Raw genomic sequence first — 24780 nt, forward strand, 5'->3', positions numbered from 1 at the left:
AGCGCCAGAGTGTCGCTGTAGTAAACAAACACTAGAGTGAATTTTAAAGAATGCATTTTTTCTATTGTGGTTTTTGCGCTGTCGGCGGAGTAGATTTAATTCAATCCAATAAGTTTAAATGAAATGCAAGAAAAATGCGTATAATTTAATATTCCGTACAAGGAAGTCATGTCGTGTACACATCAGATTTTTTTTTTATTTTGAATGAAGTCAAGTATCTTAAGGATAATTGCCAAGGAAGAGGCGATTTAGGGGAAAGTTCATTATCGTCGTCGAAAATAAAGTGGTTCAAAAACTTCACAGTTTAAAAAGTCGCAGTCGTGGTAAAAAAATAAAGTACCTAGAAATCATCGCATGACGATAACATCACAGACATGTCTTTTTCAGGCTTTAATAATTGTAATAATAAATTCGCATAACTATTTGTGAGCGTAAGATGGAAAGAAGAGTAATTTATACTTTCTTATTTTTATTTAAAAAAAAAAAAGAAATTGAAACAAAACAAGAAATTATTTTCACTATAGGAGAATCCAGATTAACAAAAGTGATGAAAATAATCTCATATAATTAGCAATTCTTTTATAGATAAGGTCATGCAGTTACTTATCTTTCTTTTTCTATTCTTTTTTAGATTATACTTTTCATGAAACATTACCAGTAAAATATATAAAAATTAATTTATTAATGACCTTTTTTAGTTAACTATGTCAGTTTAAAATTCTATTAAGTGCTACAAGTTGCATTAATGTTTTATGCTTAAGTTTCCATTTTACATTTTCAGCAAAAATTTAAAACAATATGAAAGTACAAATTATCCTTCTTTCCATCTTGCGCTTACAGTGAAATCATTATGCGAGTATCCTTTTACAATTGTTAAAACCTGAGAAACGCATATCTGCAATGTTACCGTCATACGATGATTTGTAGGTACTTTATTTTTTACCAGGATATTTTCGGCGACGAAATTTTTAAACTGCGAAGTTTTTGAACCACTTTATTTTCGACGACGATATTTTGTACCACGATCTTTTAGAACTGCTATGTTTTTTCTTTGCTTTATTTTCTCCCACGATGATTTGTACCACGATGTTTTCGCCTTGCGTTGTTTTTTCCGCGACGTTTTCGTCCGCGATGTTTTTGGCGGATACCGTTATTCTGATACCTGCCACTATGATAGGGCCCGAAATGCATATATCATTTAAGCCCATTGGCACTGATAATTTTCTGTTTATAAGATAACTGAGCTTAATTTGGATCACTGCCATTTTTCAACGTTAAGGTAGCAAACTTTATAGATAAAACTTACATCTGGAAAGCCCTGCTATAAATATTGATATTTCTGTGTTTTACTTTTCTGCATTACAGTTACCTGTATAACAGGGAGTGTTGTTTAAGAAAGATTACTAAACTACCGATACTTTTCATAAGCCGGTAAAACAACAACATACGAAACAACAACATTATCAACATAAGAAAACGAAAACATACTTTAGCAATTTAAAACACAAGTTTTGATTATTAAATAAGAATTACCCGATACATTAAAAAATAAAACATTTACATTCTTCTTCAAAGCTTTCTAGATTTTCTTGCTTATTCTCAAGCACTCAGCGACCTGTTTTGGCTTAAAAAAATATCGGAGACTCGGCCTCCTGAAATGCCCGGTAATAGCGGCTATCTAGGAAATGCATTTCTTTGTTGTTCCCTTTAGAAAAAATTCAGCTAAATTCTGTATACTTGCAGAAATTTTACCGCGGGTTCTTCCACTACTGACAAATTCCTCAAACGTATGTCTTAAAACTAAGCTTAAGGCAAAAAAGTATCACGATTTGTTTATAAAAACCGTTGAACTTGGACTACAGCAATAAAGAAAGCATACGAAAATGGCGGCGTTGTTTAACTGAAAACCTTTTATAAGCATAGTTGACAGAGTTTGGCCCATTCTGAAAATTCGGTGACTTCCACTAAGGCGGTTGTGTTAATATGTAAGTATCTTAAATAGTTATTAAGATTTCATTCGATATAATCTGATTCCCAAATTAGTTTTCAATAAATTTCCCGAAGTTATCATTTGTAATAAGTTCTGTTAACTGCTAAGTCTATAAAATTATTTATATCAACTACATTTTAAAAATGACTCATTTGAAATATTGTAATTATTCTAATAATTTCAGAAGGTTAGCATGTTTCTAAGCTAAAACGAGAGATTACATGTAATTGTCAGTGTCATGCATTACCTAGACTTAAATCTGAATTATTAATCATTACCGAAACAAAATTTTTGCACTTTAAAAATTTTAGGAGTATTATTTAATTTTCTGACGATTTGATGAAATAAGTTTTAAATCATATTTAAGTTAACGGACATATTATTGAAATGCTGATATATATCTGGTTGTAACAAATGTTTTCCGCCAAAAAATGTTCTTAATAAAGTTAGAAAAAAAAACATGAATGCAGTACCTTTAGTGTAGGTAGTAATCACCACCCAAATCTATGATTTTATGCCAACGTTTTGGTAGATTTTCAAAGCCTTCGACCCAGAAACTTGGTGGCCACGAGTCCATAAAGAAGATCAACATCATTTCGGAAGTCATGTGGAGAATGGAAGATAGCACCAGCAAGATGTAGCTGCAGATGTGAACGAGAGCATAGAGTTTAGGGAAAAGTGGAGTATAGGACAGGAGTATAGGACATCAAGTATTCGTTATAGACAAACAAAATTCGTTAGACAGTTAGTTCGTTGCCACTAACTGTCTAACAACAACAATTTGGGCTTTCCAGCCTCGCGAGACTTAACCGCATTACAGGTCCACTCCCCTGCAAAACAAGTCGCAGAGGTCCAATCTCCGCTATTGCCTCTCCAGGAGAGCAGCGCACCACCTGGAATTCACCAAACAAGCAATGGTCGTTAATTTGCTACCTACCAGTCGCTCGGGCTGCCCGTCGCAGTGAGACATTACCCAGCGTACCCGAGACGCTACCCCCCGGGCTACTAGAACCACGCCGCGCTAGGACGTGCCAGACCCCAAGGCCGGCCAACCTTTCCCAGGGCGTTCAGAACCACCAAGTTCATAAATTTTATATCCCCGTGGCCGAGACTGCCTAGGCACAGATTCTAGCCAGTAGCTCCGCAGAGTTCTCTACGTCGAACAGGGGGGAACTAACTATCTAGAACAACCATACCTAGGATCTTGTGAGACGTGCCTAGGCGCATCTGTTGACTTAGTTCATGTGACAGTTTCTGAACCGCACGCGGTGCACCGAGGATTTCATCCAAAGGTGCGGGTGTTTATTAAAAATTGAACAGAAACAAAATAAAGTATACATAGACTTAAAACATACACGGGACATACGTAGAATTACATTATATATAAGTTACAACATACATATATTTGGTAATGTATAGGTTTATAACATAGATTTGGTTTTGTAATAGATTTGTTTCTCATGATGGGGCGCATAATTTTATGTCTCTACTTGCAACAAATTTAATTATATTGAGAAGATTCCTACGGAAATGTTTGTGTTTATAAGCGAATTTCATGAAAGTAGGGATATCAATACTGGGTATTTTTAACTCCTACTGACTTGCCAGGGACAGTAGAAAATATAATGTTGCAGGTCACCCCTTTTCCCACATTGGCAGCTATACGATAGGCAAATATTCCTTTCGTAGAAATATGTAGGGAAAGAACCGTGACATGAAGTGAAAAAGTTAAAAAGGGTAGGAGTCCGAAGGAGAGATGTCAGGGCTATATGGTGGGTGTGGCGAAAGATCTCATTTGAGTCCGCACAGACTTTCAATGAAGTCACATGTGGCCTTCCATTATCTTGATGAAACCTTACCTTTTTGTACCGGAATCAGTTCGACATTTTTCCTCGATAATAGTGTCAACACGGACTATCATTCCGCTGTACACATTACTGTCTAGAGTTTTACCTTTTTCCAGATACTCTTTGTGGATATTTACCACAGGAATCCCACCCAATACAAAGCATGGTCTTTTTGTTAGTCAAATTGTACTTTGTGACGCTGCTAACGGGCTCACCAGGCGCAGACCAACCCCTTTTTCGGCCTGTGTTGTTGAAGTAAATCCACGTTTCATCACAAGTGACGATGCGGTACAGAATTTTGTCTTTGCGTTTGTATTCCAGCAGATCAGGGCAGGCCCAAACACGTTTGTCTTTGTCTGCTTGAGTCAGTTCATGCGGCACCCAGCATGTACCTCAAGTTTTGTGATGCATAGCGCGACTAATGGGCATGGCTTTAACGTCTAACTCCTTAGCAAGCTCTCGAATGTTGCATGTTGTTCTTCTTCGGCAATGTTTCGCAGGCCGGCCAGAGCGCTATGCTTCTTGAATATCATAGTCCTTTGAACTTTTGGTACCAAACCTTTACAGTGTCATACGACACAACATCAGTATCTAAAGCTGTATACATGATTTGGTGATATTCTGTAGCTGATGTTTTGCAAAAGAACTGGAAATAAAGGAAGGTTCTAACCTGGTAGCGTGATAGTTCCATTTCAGATACCTTGTACTTAATGATAACGACTTTTTTTTACAAATTTCACAATACTATATTCTAAAGCAAGTCAATTTCTTTCAAATGCCAAAAATCATTTGACAAAATATGATTAACACGCTAAACAAATTGTTTCCACAGAAGATATTTGAGGTGGTGGGATATTTTTATTAAACGTCAATAAATACACATGGCACAAAAGTCAAATATTTCGGTTAAATTTCAATTTTAATAAAGCTTTTTAAATTAATCCCCGTATTATAATAAACTGAGCAATATAAAAGCTAAACCTTTGTTGCGGTCATAATACGATTTTTATAACAAAGTGTTTTGTTGAATGAAAAAAAGAAGATTTCCATTAAAAAGTTATGAAATATCTAATAAAAGAAAGAAGACAGATATTTGATGGCTAAATTTCCCGAGAGGCTACTGGGATCTTCAGAGTTATCAAAATCCTGTTTCCGCAACATCGTGTTGATCGTATCGACTTTCCTTTCTTTAACGCTTCTCTTTCAGATAGTTTGTATTACACTTTGAAATTTCTTTATTGTATTTGTGAACATAGATCTCAGGAAAAAGAATGTTCTTGACATTTTCATAACAAATTTAAATATTAAATGCCAGCGTAATCGCAGGCGATATTTTTATCACGAGACTGCGACATTTTGTTGGCAGTTTTCGTATTTTGCTGAAGTCACATCCTTTAAATTTCTCTAAGGATATTTTGATAAATCAACATCTTATGTTGATCTGAAAGTTTCCGAAAATTATAAAAACTGATGGACAGCTCAAGTATGTTTAATATTTTCATTGTTTTGCACTATGTTTATTTATGAGGACGGAATATCTTTAACCTTTGTTGGGTGCATTTCTTTATATTCTTATAAGAATTAAAGCAATATTTTTTGTTTTGAGACCTTACCGATTTTGAGTTTTGAGGCAGGCTAATAATAGTAGCTTATATCAGACTGAATATGTTCATAAGAGAAACATTAAAAAAAATTGTATTTATCGAATTTGCATACTTTTGTATTTCGATTGAGTCAGCTTTTTTACAATTTTAAAATTGAAATAAAATAAGTCTAACAAGATCCGAATAAGTTAGATGACGTAATTTGAAATGCAATTCGAAAATCAGATATACAGTAAAATATAGTAATATCAGTAATTAATTTAATACGATATACAGTAAAATTTAGTAATAATATTTACCAACTTTAAGTACATGTTATGTACTTTATGTTCTTTTCAAATTGATGCAATGATTGTAACATATGTAATTTAACCGATTTACTGCTTTAAAACTGTGCGTTTTTTTCTATATATAAAATAACGTTACTAATTCATATTTATAAACAGAATTATTCTGCATATGTGTTTTATTTTCGGTTCAATTAAAAAATATTAGTAGCATGCCTACCTTTTTTTTTTTTTTTTTTTCCGTTTAGAACTCAATATTGAACTTCTTGTCAAACTACATAATGGCAGCGAAAAAGAAAAAAATAGAAGAAAAACTTAAATTACACATACGTTAATTACATTATATCCAAAGAGAGACAACTATCAAAGTAGATCAAGGTCAAGCATTATCACGTAGTCCAATGGGATTCACCTTTGTTACACAGAAAAACGCAAATTTTTGTGCCCATTTATTCAGCATGTGTGGGGAAAGGAACGCAAGGGGTTGACTCAAATTCCAGTTTCAAAGATTCTATGATGTTGATGGATAGTATTTTTGTTTTTGGAAGTTGGAACATTTCATTGAGAAGATATTTTATGATTGTGAGAATTCGCATACAATTGAGAAAATGGAAGCAGAATAGACACTGACACAGCTTTGTAAATTCCTGAAAGTAATCAAAAGTGTCAAGTTAATAATTTGGAAATGGTGTAATAATAGTGATCATATATGCTGGCAAACCGTTCAAGATTGAAAAAATGCTACAACAGAATCTCAGAACTATTTTTAAAAAAACAGAAAACTTACGTCAGCTCAGATAGCAACAGAGTTCTTTATATAGGAATTAAACTATGTATGCATATTCTGAGTGGAAAGTTTTGTAAAAAATCGGGCTTTATGCAAGGAAATCTTGTCACAAAACAACATTTTTAAAAATTTGTATATTTGGAATAAAATTTTCATAGGCAGTTAGACCTAAAACTTTTCAACAATTACTTTGTCGAGTTGTCAACACACACGACATGTACACACTCGACACGTATTCGAGAGGTCCGGCGTTCGAATTCCGGCGAGAACAATTACAGCTTTGTTCAGTTTCCCAACATCGAAAAATTTCAAAACACTCTACACAATAAAATGAAAAACATTGTCCTATAAGTTTCCAAATAACGAGAAGCAGTATCCATACCTTACAAATGCTATGAAGAAACAAAATTTGGGTAGTTGTACTCCTGAAAATGCAAGCTTAGTGGTTGGAGTGCTGCTTTAAAAAATGAGAAAAAATTAATAATTAATTTTTAAATTAATATATGACACCTTCGTAATTTTCATCTTAAATTCGTGCAGATTTAAAGAAGAAATGTAAAAAAATAGATTACATGAGCTGTCTCTAATGTGATCACCCATAATTATACATGACTTTGGAATTTTACGGAGATGATCGTCTTAGAAAATGGATGTTTAATACTAACATCTATTTATGCTATTCTTACGATCGCAGAATTCTGCTCACTCTCAGAAGATGTCGTTTCCAGAAGGTATACGTTCTTTATAAACATTTAAAAATCTTTTTGGTAAATATACATCACTTTAAAATATTTTATTAGTGTTTTCAAAACTGAGATTTTCGATCAAATCACTTAGATCCCTTAGGCCTCTTCAAGGCCCAGTGGTAGGTTGTACCGACCCCATTCGGTCCATTTGTGTATATGAATACAGGTATCATTATGCCCACATACAGGCAGTGATGCGAATGTTAATGATATGTAATACCGCATGTTTAACGGATTTCGTAAACAATCTTAGTTAGTTTCACAGTCACTTACTGTTACTGTAATGCTCAAATACTCTTTTAGTAACTAATAATAATAACTGAAAATCTTTTGCATTGATAGAGAGATAAACAATGCATTATAGAGATGACATTGTTAAATCCCCAGCTTCAGGCTCAGACTATCATTTTTTCTTTCCTTTCTCATATTTGCGTGAATTTTAGAACATTGCATGTAAATAAAAAAAAAAAAAAATAATAATCTTATTGTTACTTAAGAATGAAAACACCTAATTTTGTGTTTACCGAGACGGTAAAGCTCGAATTCGTGTAAAGCTTTCTTTTATCAATTAACGCGCAATCCTTTCTCTTAAACCCTCATCTCGAAAAGGTAAGCCATCAAGCCTGCATGAAAGGAAATAAATTTACGCTTCTCTTGGACACACTGTGAACAAGTCCAATTAAACAAATAGCGTTCTTTAAGCGTGAATGGACTGACGATAGAATACTGAATGAACGACTCCCAGTGGAGTACCAGGAACAGATGGTAATTCCCAAAGAAAAAGGGAAAAAATATAAATTTAAGCCTAACCACGCGTACAGCAAGACTAGTTACACAGTTGATTGTAGCTCAATGCAGATGTTTCCTTCGAGTTCGGTGTTTTTTGTGGTTTGGAAATTCTATTGTTTCGGGAAAAGAAACAGCAAAGCGAAATCTCTTCAGATGTTGTTTATTGGAGCTGAAAGATAAAACTAATGCTTTACGAAACTTAATAAACATTTTATTATTTTTTTCACATGTTTCATTTAAAAATATTCAAGGGGGAATTCTAATATGTCAAGCTGTTGCCAATTTTGCTTTGTCTTTTGTATCTTTACTATATTTCTATATTTAAAAGAGATTTTGAGTAATCTTCCTTTTGTTTCGTATTAAATAGGGCTGCTTTATTTGTCTTAACTTATCTTCTTCTCTATTAAATGAATTCATTTGACTATTAAATAATTGATTAAGTAATAAAAAGTAATATTGCAACTAATTAACTTGTAAGTATTATAACTCGACTCAGAAATCCAAGGAAGTGGTTGTCAGGGCTTCTAGAAAGTAAATGAAATTAATTATTATCATCCACGGAGATACTTCATTGATTCATTGATTCATTCATCTTTATTGATTGAGAGCCGTATTTTTTAAAATTTTGACTGCTATTGAACGGAAAGTGCAATTAGATGTCTTATAAAACTATTTAAAAATTTCTTAGATAAACTTGTATTTGTTGGGTAAATTGTCGTAAATACTGCTTTTCAAGAAAACATAAATGCAATTTATCTAAAGTTTATTACTGAAATCATTGTAGAATATTGCTATTTACATTAAGGAAACACATTTTCAGATATATGATTTAGAATATATTTCGTAAAAAACTGTAAAAATAGTAATTCCTTTTTTTTTTCTAAACTATATTTGTTAACATGATTTTTAAGTCACACATTACGAGATATTTTCTTTAATTTTGTATCTTTACTTTAGTCAGGTATATTAGGCATTTAGTACATTAAGCATACTTCGCCTTCTCAGAAACAGTAACCACAAATAACTCCACAAATATATCATAATAAATAAATTATCCCATTAATCTCTACCTATTAATTAATCAATAAGTAGTGACAACATGCCTTTATAAAAAATGCTAAATTTTCATAAAGGGTATGCTCATGAACATTAATTTTAAAAAGATAATTATATTAATAAATAAAAGTTTTAATTAGATATATTTCAAAGCTGGCTATAGAATTTGTGTATAAATATATTGTTAAATATCGTTTAACAACTAAAATAATAAAATGCACATATTCATCAGATTTGCAGAAATAATTCGACTTTGCTTTATTTACGCAAATCGCATTATGTTATATGTCAGAGTATAATCAGTAAATAAATTATATTAATCAGTTATTAAATCATCCGAATGCAAGATAAAAGTTGAATACTAGTATAATTAGTGCTGATATTGGCAAAATCAGAAATTCAGTCTTTTAGGTTTGATTCACAGGTTGGTGACAAATTCGCAAATACGTTACAATGCCTCACCATTCTTTTTTTTTTTAATTTGTTTATTTAAACTTTTCTTTTCAGGATTGTGAAGTATATTTTCTAAATACACCGTAGGGAGACTGAGTCCTAAATAATACAGGAAACTGATAGAACTTTATTTTGAAACTCAAAGATCCATCATCCTAACTCAGAGTATACAATCGGCACATAAATCTGCGCAATTGTACCCCCCTCCAGACTCCGTCTGGGAGCATGGTTTCGGCAACATTATTCACTATGCGATCGCCAAAGAGCAAGTAGACACTGATCGGTTCGAGCACCCAAAAACCTGCAAAGAGTGAGGGGCAGCATTCAAAACAACTCCGTTATTGGGCGATCGCAAACTGAATAATGTTACCGAAAGCGTGTTACCAGATGGAGAACTGTAGTCTGATGAGAATATCGAAGTGACGATGGTATGCACTTTGATAATGCGATAATGGGTCTTTGAGTTTCAAAATGAACTTCTATTTCGCGCGCTGTTTTATACACAACCTCTCCATGATGTATCTCCCAAATGCACTTCACAGTCCTAAAAAAGAAAAAGAAAATAAAGAAACTACAAAACAAATTAGGCTTTGTAACCCATGAGCGACTTCTACGTTTCTCTGTATTATGATACGAATAAAGCCGGTATTTATAAGTAGTAAAAAATGTATGAAAACATGTATTTTCAATCACAAAGGCAAAACGCAGAGAGCATTGAACTCAAATATTTCTTAAGCCTAGTATTAAATATAATATTTAATAAAATTTCCAGAAAACTGGAATTAGAAAATGGAAATTACTCTGGATTAAGGTATGTGCCTACCCTAAATTCGTCATTTTGGTGAAAATTTTCGAAATTTTTTTTATTTATTCATTTTATAGGTCATATAGTTAGGTTTCCAAAAATGCTTTATTTTTGTGTTTACGATAAATAGAAGCAAAGTTATAGTATAAAAAGTAAACCGGAAGTGAATTTCTGGATGCCGAAAGTTGGCATTTAAATGGTCGTAAAAATGTAAACAATAAGTTTAAACAACTATTTTCTAATTATTAAACAATATAAAAGCTGTAAAAACAACACATCTTTCACTGTGTGACACTTTGCTGATAAAATGCCTACATGGGAAGACTCAAAACAATAATGAGTATTTCAATAACTTTTTGAGGTATATTTTACCTAAGGAAACTTTTATCCAACTGAAAACATCGCTTTTAGGTACAGATATTGCTGTATTATTATTTAATTCAAGATATTTAGGACTTTTACCTATTTTCAGGTGTATATAAATAGAAATTAATCCCATTATGCTTGAATGCTACATGGGAATAGACAAACAGCGAATTCAGAAATAGAAACGCCAATCTCTACAAGCAGCAAACTTAACCAGTAAAATGCTAAAATAAAGTCAAAATTAATTAATAATGAAGTAAAAGAGGGCCTAACATACAAATATGGCGAGTTTTAAAGGGCTAAAGTGACTACAAAATTTTTTGTGCTGTATTAAAATCTTTAAATGCATTTTCTGAGAAATTGTGTTTTTCGTTACTTTTGATTGCGATTACATTAATTTCTCAAAATGTGTTTAGAATATTGAAATGAAATTTTGCCAAAATGTTTTATTCATCTTTATCTGTGTTCTGTAGCAAAATCTGACCTCTTTCTATTTATTTATTGATTTTTTTGACAGTATTTGAAAGAAAAGAGGATTTTTTTTTTGTTTAAATTTTGAGTTTTTGCACCAAGTTTTGAATATTTTAACAAATTTTATAAGTACTCCAAATTTTCTGCTACAGAACATAGGTAAGTATGTTAATTATATGCTGTGTAAAGATTAATGAAGTATATTCATTAGAATTTATTTTAGGAGATCTGGCATAAATGAAAATTTTCACTAAAATTTTACTAAATATTGCCTATATTTCAAAAATTAATGAAACGGTTTATAAAATTCCATTTAAATTCATAGTTTTATATCCTATCTTACTCAAAAACATGTGTATTTAATTGAAATTTTGTGTATTTAAAAAAAAGGGCTCCGTATGTAGGCACATACCTTAAAAATATAGTAAATTGTTATTAAAATCACACTGTTCACATATTTTCTTGGATATATTACAATGTCACAATGCAAGTAACTGATTTCATAGTTTTCAGTGCACTTTCTGTTGGGGTGGAAGCTTTTACTTTTGTTTCCCCATGTGTATTGGCTTTTGCTGATATGCGATTGGTATTTTGATTGAAATAAACAGAAAATTCGCTTATTGCTTTACTTTGAAGCAGAAAAATCGCCTTTGCATAGCAATAAATTCATAATGATGCCTAAAATGTAATAATTAATTACACGGATTTCAATGCTAAGGAACGAACATTTACTTCTTCCAACAGATGCGATAAGCGCACAGCATTCAAGTAGGAAAAATTTGGCCGCCCTTTGCGGGAGGACAGCAAGCAGATATTTTTCTCTTCATTTTGTCTTGTAAAAATGCATTTTCGTTAATGACACTGTTATTTGGTCTGCATTCAACATCGACCCGATAACTTTCAATTAATTTTACTTTAAATTCATTATTTTAAATAAAATCGATGATTCAATGCAGAAGTGTATTTAAGGTAATTAATAAGGTACGATGGCTAAGCTAAGACGATGCCTGATAAGCCTTTTAGCTACTATTTGTAACTAAAAGTTAATCAGTTACTATTTGCTACTAAAAGTTAAAATAAATTATTTGTAATGTTTAAAGGAAAACAATGAAATTTTTCTGTAATTGGATAAAAGACAAGGAACTGTTTTGATTTTATTATGTTTCTATACATACGTTTAAAAGCAATCCCAAGTTTTGAAGAAATAAATTTGAAATATTATCAGACTGAAGTATTCTTTATTATGCGTTAATAAGTAATAATAATGCGTTAATAAATAAGTTTAAATTTAGGCTCAATCATCGTTAAATCCAGACTTCATTTAAGTCAAGTTAAAATTCAAGACGAAGAGGATTCGCATAAGAAATGTCACTCCTAGTAAAGCGATAACCGTCATTAAACGGAACTATTGAGGAATAAATACAAGTGATAAAGCGTATGATGTTAAGAAAATCATTGTGACTAGGAAACTGAAAATGTATAATTCTAACTATATTTGGCAGTGCAGTGCTGCTTTGAAAATTTCACGAAATCAAATAATAATAATAATAATAATAATAATTATAAATTTTATTATTGTGGATCAGATTTGTCAGAAATTCTCAATGGAGATCAAAACGCTTAATTAAAATGTTTTTATTTATTATTTACAGTATTAGCAGTTAATTATTTATTTATCATATATTTCTTGTTAGTAGTTTGCGGTACTTACATATTATCACAACCCCATTAGCAGAAGTCGTCAAACTTTCAGAATGTACCAAATCCTGGCAGTCTTGCGCGTAATTATGTTTCATGTAGGACAATGCCCATAACAGTTCTTCAGTGATGAAATGCTGCTATGATTACATGCGCTATTTTTCTATATGCATTCCAATACATTTTAAACACAAATCGTGATATTTTGTTTACTTTCATCTCTGTTTTAAAATATCGCTTGCAGAACTGACTAACAATGGAACAGGCTTTCGCAAAGGTTCACCATGTATATAATAGTTCTCCTCATAAATGGGTAAAGGGAACAATCATGAGGTAAGTTCAGCAGACAGCTGGTGCAAACTATCAAGTTTGTGTAATTCTCTGACTTTTTTAAGCAAAAACAGATCACTATGCATATGAAAAGGTACACTGTTAGAGAAGAGCTAAAACATAAGAGAAGGACTTCAAGAAAGATGTGAATTATTTTTTAATGTATCAGACAATCCTTATTTAATAATTTAAATTTGTATTTTAAAATGTTTTTGTCTGTTCATATATTTAGGATATTTTCCTAAATTGCGATAAATATCGATAGTTTAAGAATTTTTCTTTTGAAAACAAATATCTTGGAAATAGCCAGCTTGCACCCGATGAATAATGTTTACCTTTCCATATGAAAAAGATCTCCAAATTTCGCCAAAATGTTTACATTAATATTTAAATATCTAGATTCATATACCACACTCTCACATACACATACATAAATACATGTATCTCTCTCTTGGCATATCGCCAATTTTGTCGCCAAATGTCGCCAAATGGGCGATTTCTCGCCAAATGTGTCAACCTTGCATTATTTTGCCATTTCATGGTAACCATAAAACTGTTTTGCGGCGAAGCTATCTTACCGAGCCTGTGCATTTCGTAACAATATATATATATATATATATATATATATTGGGTTATATATATATTATATATTTTATCTTATATATATATATAAGATAAAAATATGAATATCAAAGTTATAATTTAAACTAGTGGTAACCCTGTAAATCGCCCTGTCTATTCTAAAAATCGTAATAACTTTTATGGATTGTGTCGTTTCTACATCAATCTATCTAGCATGACTTGCGTGAGGCTGATGACGCAACTAATTCGAAACTTGAACTCAACGTTTCCAGAACTGAAAACGTTCTAATCTAAACCAAAACCTTCTCTTGGTGAGTCTCCATATTGGATAACTGCGCGCTTCAGCTTTCTTGCTACTTCTCTCCCTTTGCTTTGTCCTGCTGCTAACTACGCTGTTATCTGAAATGTAATACTCTGCATAAAACTGTAGTGTGTGTATTGCGCCCATGATCATGTGTGATGAAAAATATATTTCCGATAATTATCTCGTATTGAGCAATAAAAATTATATTCAGTTCGGCCACAAGTCTCTCCTTCGGGTGTCATCTTTCTAACTGCGCAGTAAAGGATTATAACGCAGAGTATCATCATTAGTTCGTTGTAGCTTACTCCAAGTCTTCGTATTATATATAGTATGTAATATATATATATATATATATATATATAATTTATTTACTAAAGAAATATTGATTATATTATCTCCTAAGATTAATTTTAGTAGAATTATCTTAAAAGAGTGAATCCTTAGTTAGTAAGTTCAATTCCGAAAATTGTTTTAAAAGTAACTTGAATGTAAATTGTTAAAAGTGTTTAACGGGGACTTGAATTAAATCATGAATAACAAAATTTTAATTGTAAAAAGAAATTAAATTAAAAGCAAGTAATCATTGCCATTGATCGGAAATTAATTGACTTTTCAAGGAAAACAAACCAACTCCCGTTCAATGAACAAGAATTAAGAAATAAAAACGAAGGTGTTTCGTCCTTTACTCAAGTAATAAGACGATGCCAAACCGGCAATTCAATCTAGGCCAAATATTTCCGTGAATTGACTTGAATTGAATTCCGTGCACTACCTCTTCTTTCAGATGTGTCTATCATATCCCCAATCAGATGCCTGGCTTTTTATTCTCTCGTTATCATCAAGCAATACCTCCACCGATTGCCTTTAAGTTTACTTTATACAATATCTAACTCAGTTGGGAGTGCAAGATAAAATGCGGAGTAAAATTTTATTTTTTATGAAATATTCCGATATCGCAGTTCGTGGTCTTGAAGAACAGCAGCCTTTTTTTGAGCGCCCTTCAAATCAATAGTTTTGTTCGATATCGACTGAAATATAAAACTGATTTTTGCGTAAAAGTGCAATTGTTATAATATTTTATTCATTTTAATAATAATAAACTAATCATTTTTACTGGTATTTCTGTTATAAATACATGTTAGCTCTTCAAAGAAAGACTTTATTATTATTATTTCCGTATAAAACATTTTGTATAAAACATTTCTAAAAAATACTTCTGCTATTTAAGGTTCTTGAAGATGAGAAAAGTTTCTTATGAAAATTCCTTAAAACTAAGATTGCACTTATATTTAAGGGTAAGAAAATGTTTAACTTCTTATAATAAAATATAATTTCCTCTTTTTTATTATTAATATTTATGTTTGTGTAATAAATGTTTATAATATGTGCAATGTACTCATTACCTTTAAAGTTTCCTAGTATAATTTTAAATTTAATTTGCTTTAGTAGTTAATGACTCAAACTTGTTTGCATTTGAAGCGATTAAGCTGAACATTCTAAACTGAAATATGTGCAAATAAAATCGAAAATTCCTACTTCTGGATTGCATTTACTGTGGCTTGAATTTGTTTTAAAAATACAGACTTAAGAATTTCATCCGTAAAATATAACTATGGGGGTTTAAAAATATATTTTTAATATAATGTAAAGTTACCTGAAATATATTATTTCTATTCCTGTCAAATATGGGTTAACAGGACAGATTCATTCATTTTGCCTGAAATATCGAGATTATTACTGTTAATTTACAACAGTTTTAAATTGCCCCATGGTATAATTAAAAGAGTTTAATTACCGAATCGCATGTTTAAAAACACAGCGCTTCATATAAGAGAGAGTTATATGAGTAATGTTTCCAAAATAATTCTGTGTTGCTGACATACGCAATTAGTTGATTCTTCCTTTTAGTCTAGAAGCTCGTAACCGCTCGAAATGAACCTTTATAGCTGGAAGCTAAATAAGAATTGTGGAGATAAGTTGCAATTTTCCTGCTAGTTGTATTTCGCATCTTCCTTTCGTGCTCTCATTTTAAATTCTTTTTCTTTCCTTTGCAATGTTCGTTAACGCCGACAGCATAGTGGAAAGCTCACGCACCGCCTTAAGGATATGAATAATAAATAATCGCAATATTAGGATTTAATTACTTGTGAGGATCTTTCTTTTGGTGAACATTGCAGTGCATAGCTTTCTTCATTAGTTTCGTTCTGAATACATAAAACTAGACTTAGTTGGTTTATCCTAGAATCATCGCTAACTCTGATGTTAAAGAGAAAAGAAACCATTAATTTTCTTCGCAGATTATTGCACTTTAGGAGTCAAATAAGTATAATAAAATAATCATGTAACGCAGTATATAGCTTGATACGTTGAAAAGTAAATGATTCTCTGAAACTCTTAGCAATTCGTAGTCAAACTGAAAATGAAAATATTTAATTAAAAACGAAGAAAAATGGTCAGTTTAATCTGAAAGTTCTCTTATTTATTCCAACGATAAATCTCCTGAATATGAATATCAAAAAGCATATTAAAGTCATATTATATTTAATTTTATTAAGTAACTCTGCACGTACAGTATAGCAATAAAGTTTAGACGCATTTCAATATAACATATGAAACATCATTGCTTCCGAGTATATTACATATAATTCTATAGTTTGTTTTCTTTAGGTGTATAATATAAATGTGAACTAGGAAAATCTGCTTAATATATGTATTAACTACATACTGCAACTGTAGCCCTAGATTTCATACTGAGCGACCAGCACAAGCTCCGAATGTAAGAAAAAATAATGAAAAAGAAAATGTGAGAATAACCTCACGGGCAAAGATACGTTATTTCAAAAGAAATCTCATGGACGTTAAGAGAACAGCAACCATAAAATCAACATATTCGAAGATAAAGGTCTAGGAATCTTTTGTAGAATCCTGAAACTTAGCAAATGCTTACAGAAAACTTAAATAAGTTTATCTCCTACTTTAAATTAAATTATACAGAATTACTACCTTTCACCTTGATCTCAGTATGGCTTTTAAACTTGATCTTAGCAGGATCACCGCTATTCTCTTTAATACATATTTGTGAGAGATTCCGCACATTTTTCCTAAAACTATTATTAACAATTTCTTTGATTTAAAATTTCCTTATTTCCATTTTCATAATTCAGTCACTCTGGTCAAAATATGCAAGTTTCAAAATCAATTAAAATTATAGAAAGTCATAAATCATGAATATTAACTCTAAACTAAGAAATACCATTTCATTTCCCATGCAGGGATAAATACATGCATGCATATTTTCGTCTTTACGTAATATATATAAACTAGTAGGACTAGTAAATATATAAATTAAAATAGGAAGAATTTGGTTTCTTTCCTCAGCTGGTGGTTGCTGGTTTTCAGTTATCTCAGAGTTTTTTAAGTATTATGTTCCTCCAACTTAGATAATTTATTCTCAGGGACGTCAGAAGCAAGAGAATTAGTCTCGCTACTTCTTCTAACATTGCTAGTCTGTGGAATCTAGCCGTTTTGATGTTTTTCGGAGAGAATGGCAACAAGGTTAGTAAACGCCTGTTTAAATTCCTCAGAATCTCACAGCTGATAAGAGTTAGATTTTTATGAGGTATGCATATAATGTAGTCTACAAATAAAACACACAATACAGCCTAAGGATGTGTACTTTTCTTTGGCTACATTATGTATCTTATGCAGATTTCTGAGCTTTTCGAATCAGAATTACACTCTGTGCTTTATGAAGAACGAAGCCTAAGGAAGTACATTACCTTAGACTACATTGTATGCCTTATTTTGCACGAATATGTAGTTTTCAGAGTTTTTGGTTATTAAGGGTGGAATATTACCAGCCTTCTGGTTATTCTTCCCGTTGTTCGCTTTGGGACGAATAGTTAGCCAGTTCTTTATCTCTTATGTAACTCATTCCTCGCAGTAGGAAGACGTTACTTTAAATGTTAGCTGTTCATCTCAGTGCAGCTGTAAAATTACATTTAGCAATGTTAGAGAAAAATATGTATTTGTCTTTCTGTATCATCACGAGATGCACCGAAGGCGGTGAACAAAATGTAACAGTGATGCAAAAGTTATCGCCTGTATGAGACACAGGCAAAATAGGTTCAGAACAAATGACATTATATATAAATGCGCTACGAGCTATAATTAATTCGAAATAAGTTTCTTGCATTTTTTTTTGGATCATGCATTATACAGTCTGAGGAATAGTACCTTTTACGCGCAGGAATAATCTTTGAGGCGGAGCAAAATGTTTCAGATGCTACATCCACTGGATAGTTCAAATAATGTTAGTTCGCAATAAAAAAAGAAGCATTATAAATTCAAAGGAACAGTTATACTTAACAGTTGTGATCAGAGGAATAGAACAGATGCAGAATAGGATTAATGTTTTTTTGCTAGGAGGAAGGGAAATGCTACAACTCGATTACATTTGACCCACAGAATGATAAGTCATAGTATTTAATAGATGAATCACAAAGATGAATGACAAAGATAGATAGATGGCTTATGTACTGTAAATGTAAGTTACGTATATATAACATGCGTAATATAGACATAATATAACCATACAAATTATAGCCTACAATATAGGCTGCATATTCTCTAAACCTCAGTCCCATTCAACATTCTATATTCTCGGTAGATGCATAGCACAAAGAAGTATGCCATTCCTGATTAGCAAGCACTTCAAACTGCCTGGCAATAACATTGGGAATGTATCCTAAAACAGTTGTTCAGAAATTATATGAAAACCATGCCATTCCGATGTAAGATGCGCGTTGTAATTCATGGTGCTCGATCTACTCCCTGGTACTGTGGAGTTATTTGCAATTGTCAAAAAAAGTAAAATTTTCTACGACTACTCGATGATGCTTTTCATAGAGTAATTGACCTCTTCTTTCATTATTTGGCTATTTTCTTGGACTTAAATCTGAACTAAATGAGTTTAATATATTTCACAAAATATATTACACTTTACTTACAGGAGACTTAATGTGGCTGTCCTGGATCAATGTGGCCCATTCGTTATGCCACAAGATATCAAAGTTCCTTAAAAGCTTGTCAAACAGCAGGCTAGTTGCCGGCCCTAAATTGAGGGAAGTGAAATGTTGCCCATTTGCTGAAGTGGATTTGCCCCGAAACATAATGAACTTTTTAAATAACAGGATATCTGATTCAAATTCAAACATTTGCAAGAAAATCAACATGTCTTTTTAAATCTGTAATCCAGAATTAATCGATTAAATTAAATTTAGTTAGTTATTGGTTTTAAAACTGCATTTTAATACCTTGTAATATATACAATTAATTTATTTTTATACCAGTTTTCCCAATATATATGTATAGATATACATAATGTTCTATGATCTTAAATTCACTTAGTGCGAAAATCAAGTTATTCTACTACTTGCGCAATCCTTTAAACTAATATTTTAATGTTCATATTCTGAAGATCAAGGCAGATTAAAGAAAATGCAATCTTTTACCTCTAGAAAGAAAACGTGCAACCAGTAAGTTTCGACTAAGAAAAACATTCTCGTAAATTTGGTTTTACAATAGTTTACTGTGAAAATCTTCAAACAGGCGCCTTTTGAAAAAATTAAAGATCGAAACATCCCGATCACGAAGATAAAGAAATTTATAAGGAATAAAAATGACGGAATTGGAAACTTCCACTATATTTCCCGGGTGTTCCACAGGAATTGGAAGGAAAATAACTTATCTTGTTAAAGCCCCTTTTCTTGTTAAGTATTGCACATGTAAACATATTTTATGATTTTACCATCATATAATTTTTATTTGAGCTAAGTAATTTAGTAGAGCAATTAAACTTTTGATTATAATCTCTGAAGGATATTGCAGTATATATGAAGAAATATATTTCTGAGAAATTTCAAAATTTTTACTTTACCCTTACAACATGCTCTTAATTTCTGTTATTTGAGTGGATACAGAACCTTTCATTTTGTTTCAGAATTATGCCTCAAATTTGATATTATGGAACACAATGTTGAATTTTGATTACTTTTTACTTCCTTGTACGAAGTAAAAAGGAAGTATTGTAATTGCGAAAAGTTTCAGGCAGCATATTTCAACGAAAATATCCATTTTGACCGCTATCGAATGCAATTTAACGATGTTTTTGCTTGATATCTGTACGTAAGGACAGAATAAAATACACTTTCCTTCAAAAAAATTATAAAACTGCTTTAAAATTAATTTTGAAGGGAATTTTTCGAAGCGTATTTACGAACGTATGTACGTACGTGCGTACGTACGTATCTCGCATTACTCAAAAACGAGTAGCTTCAGAATGTTAAAATTTTGTATACAGGACTGCTAGAACATGTAGATGTGCACCTCGTATTTTGGTTGCAATCGGCCGCACCAAACGTATATAAATATATTTATATATATATATCCACTCTGTTACCCGGCTCAGTGATCTCATTCTCTTTACTCTTATACGTTTGTAAATTGTACATTTTTTGCTTTAAAAATGATTGTATTATGTTGTTTTTAATCTTACGGTTAAGGTTTTTATGCCTTTAGTAAATCTGTATGCAATATTTTTAGAATTATCAACAATTTTAAAGTTGTCTAAGTGCGACTAAGCCTTTTTTTAATGGCGGCCATTGATGTTTACATTTGAAACAGGAGACTAGTGGATTTGTTGCCAATCTAGAGAAACTTAGCTTCGCAACAACAAAGATAACGCATTCATTTATTATTGCCAATTAAATCATGATTAATTCTTTCTCGAATTTTTTCGAGGAACTATGTGTTTAAGATTTACTTCGTAATTTTTAATATAGATATTTTGAGTTTTTATGTATTTTTGCCTTCTCGCGAAGTGAGAACTGAATTAGTTAAATGAGAAATACTCAATCGTCTGTGAAAAACGGTTTCTTTTTTGTTTTGTTTGCTTAATTTCTTTTATACATCATTCTAGCTTTATTATAGTATTTGAATAGAACATGTGGCAACGATTAGTTAATTCTATTCTTTAAATGATATAAATTTTGTGCATTATGAGTTATAATATGTACGAAATATATAAGTTAACTGCTATATAATTATTGGATTATATAACAGTTAACTTAGTTTCCGTTATATAATTATTATATAAGTTAACTGTTATATAGTTATTAATACTGTTAAGTGAATCTAGCACCAGAGTGTCGCTATTGCAAACAAATACTAGAGTGAATTTTAAAGAATGCATTTAATCTATTGTGGTTTATGCGCTGTCGGCGAAGTAGATTTAATTCAATCCAATATGTTTAAACGAAATGCAAGAAAAAATGCGTATAATTTAATATTCCGTACAAGGAAGTCATGGGATGTACACATCAGATTTTTTAATGAAGGAATGATGAATTAAATTTAAATTTTAAAACAAATTTTATTTTATCTCTTATTTTTAACACTGCAAACTGAGTGTTTCAACATACAGGTTGCTTTCCTTCTGTGAAAATATCAATTGATTAAAACTCTTTGCAGTTTTAAATTTTCAAATATTTATGATCTACTTTAAATTCTATAATGTGGGTCACAAATGTGAGGAATATTAATTGGTAGTATGATGCACACATATGTGAGAAATAGTTATTCTCAATGTGAGAGACACAAATGTCAGAAGTAGTAATTTGTAATGTGAGGCACAAAAATGTGAGAAGTAGTAACTTGCTGAAAGTAGCTTCTGCTATTTTTGAGTAGTTTAAAATTAGGATAGATTTATCCTTATATGAAGTTATGGTCTTGAATATTTATTGTAGATTATTTGTTTTCTGTAGGAAAACATTAAAATTGAAAGTAAAATTCCAAGTGCATTATTGGAAATTATTGAAGTAACTCTATGTTTTATTGTCAAAAGCTTGAAAAATATAACCAAGTCCACATTCACAACATTTGGCAACGTTAAATACAATTTCATGAAAATGGTATTAAAAATTATTCCGCTGCTTTTAGTGTCCCTGTTAACTTAGGCAATAAGCTGGTTTATATTATGATATATATCCAGTATAACACTAAAAACGAACTGAAATTTGATGCTCAACTGTGGAAATAATTTATATAATCATTAAAGTTTTATAGTCGGATAACATTAATTCTCTAAGAAAAAAGTTATATTTATTGATAAAAAATATCACATGAAAGTTTATAGCTGTATGAATTCATACAGGCTGTTAATTTTAAAAGGGAACAAAATCATTAACAGCCTGTTCTGAACTGTCTTGTTAAAGATCTAAGAATTCAAGCTAAAATATTACTGACAGAAATACTATTTAGATAAAGATTTAGCATCATTTAATCAAAGAGAAAGAATGTATCCAAATAAGCCGTTGGTTTTCACATCATCAGCGCAGCTTCATCACAACTAGCACTACCGAATAGAAGTAGCTGTCTGGCTAGTTTGATTACATTCTGACTACCTCAAGTCAGTTACTACCATTCTATACATCTTAAATACAGGGCGACACAATGAAAGATAACTTTTTAACAATCCAATAAAAGCAAAAGTGATGGAAGAAAATATTTTATTCAAAGTAACTGAAACCGTCAAACTTGCCATTTAAGAAATATTTGGGATTTATCATTTTTTAAAAATTACGTCCTTTAGAACCACCGGTCGTCAAACCTTATAACTTCACGGACCACTACATACATAATTTAATATTTGGCGGATCACTATGTAAGGATCTTAAGTTTTACTAACGTTTATTTTATTTTAAATCTTTACTATCACTTCTTATTTTCTACTTCCGGCCAGAATTATAAGCGTTAAAGTATTTATGCAAAGTTTGTCTGGCGAACGCCAAGTATTTAAGTTGTGGCTTTTTGCCAAGCGAGAGAGAGGAAGCAGTTAGTCGAAACAGGCCGCTTACCTTAGAAGTTTACTCAGTTGCTGGTTGCCTTCCAGGCTAGAGGTTTTAATCCTCTTGATAATTTTTAAACGTATTGTAGTGTTCACAGTTCTCTGTACTACATACGGCTTCCTGTTAATATAAGGCCAATCTTCCACGTTTATTATTTTAAAGTTAAATTAGAGTTTAGTTTTATTTTTATACTTTTACGTTTTGACACCAAGTAGCGGGTCTGTGTATTTCCGAAGTACGGAAGTTATTGTAAATAGAGAAAAATAAAGGGTTTTGTATACCCTTCTTGTGTATCCTGTCTACTTCTCACAATTGTTGAACATAGCTTTAGTAAGCTCTTTGTTCCGAGTCAGGTCCTTGCATGTTCCCGAAGAAGGTTAGACGGCACATTGAACCTGATAGTGGCGCCCAACGAAGAAGAATAACCATGGCCGAGTTTCAAGAAGAACCTGTGCTGCCTGCAGAAGCGGCTCAGAATCCAGAAATGCCAGCTGCCGCCCTGGAAGGATTTGGTTACATCGTCCAGAACATGCGCGCTTCGATGAAACCAGAAGCAACATTTAATGGAAATTCACCGGTAACCAGTTTTTTGGAAAAATTGGATGACCACTTCATGCTCTACCCCGTGCACGAATTCCAAAAAGTTACCTTAGCTACCAGCGCTTTGAGGAGCCAAGCGCTTAACTGGTTCAAATGTATAGGCAGAAGTCTCTTGGGTAAAGCAGGAAGTCCCACCTATACTTACAAGAATTTCAAGACTGCCCTAGTAAAAGCCTTCCCTGTTGTAAGGGATCGTGCGAAATTAGAAACGGAACTTTTTAGTATATATCAACAAAGAATCGAAAACCTCTCAAGCTTTATTTTAAGAAAAATTCACGTCTTCAAACTCTTGTATGGAAACCGTCCGGTTGAGATAATTCAAGTGATTTTGCCGAGGTTACTGCCCCAAGTGCAAGACTTTATTGAATTAAGAAATCCAACTACACTCGAAAACTTATTTGAGCTAGCAATCCAGTTTGAAAGTAGAAGAACGCGGACGTCGAAAGAAGACGCCAATATCAACAGCGAAACCAATTTGGTGCGCCAAGACTACAGCAAACTCAAGCACACGGCTACGGAAGCAAAGCGAATCAGTGGGCAAGGAAACCCGAGCATTCAAAAACAGCCGGCGAACGTCGACAGTTCAATAGCAATCCAGGAAAAAAGTCTCAAGGCCAGGGGAAAAAGAAGGAAAGCACGGAAATGAAAAATAAGTTAAACTGAAACGGATTTCTGCTGACGGGAGGGTGCGGAAATCCGAAGGCCAAGAAAATCTTTCTTCCTTCAAGTTAAATACAGTAATGGTGAAAAATTTGACTCTTCCGAAGATTGAAGTGTTGGTGAATAATATCCCAGCCACCGCACTCCTGGATACAGGCGCGCAGTGTTCCTGTGTGGCAGAAGATTTTTTTAGGAAGTATTTTCGGAAATACCGCATATATAATTCGGATAATAGACAGTGTTAGCTGCGCAAGGAGAAAAATGTAAGTGTATAGGTAAAGTACCGCTGTATGTCCGTATCAAGGACGAACAAATAAAGGTGATGTTTTTTATAGTAAAGAATCTGCAAGCACATATAATTTTAGGAATAGATTTTCTTGCAGAGGCACAAGCAACACTGGATTTTAATGAAGCGTCCCTTAAGCTGACAATGAAACCAATTCGTGCAGAAAAGGCTGAACCGCCGATGTTAAATCTTGACCTCCTGCCTAATGACGAG

The sequence above is a fragment of the Stegodyphus dumicola genome, chromosome 6 (genome assembly GCF_044657685.1).
Source record: "Stegodyphus dumicola isolate Sdum_Otavi_A_Nest chromosome 6, ASM4465768v1".
Classification (NCBI taxonomy): domain Eukaryota; kingdom Metazoa; phylum Arthropoda; class Arachnida; order Araneae; family Eresidae; genus Stegodyphus; species Stegodyphus dumicola.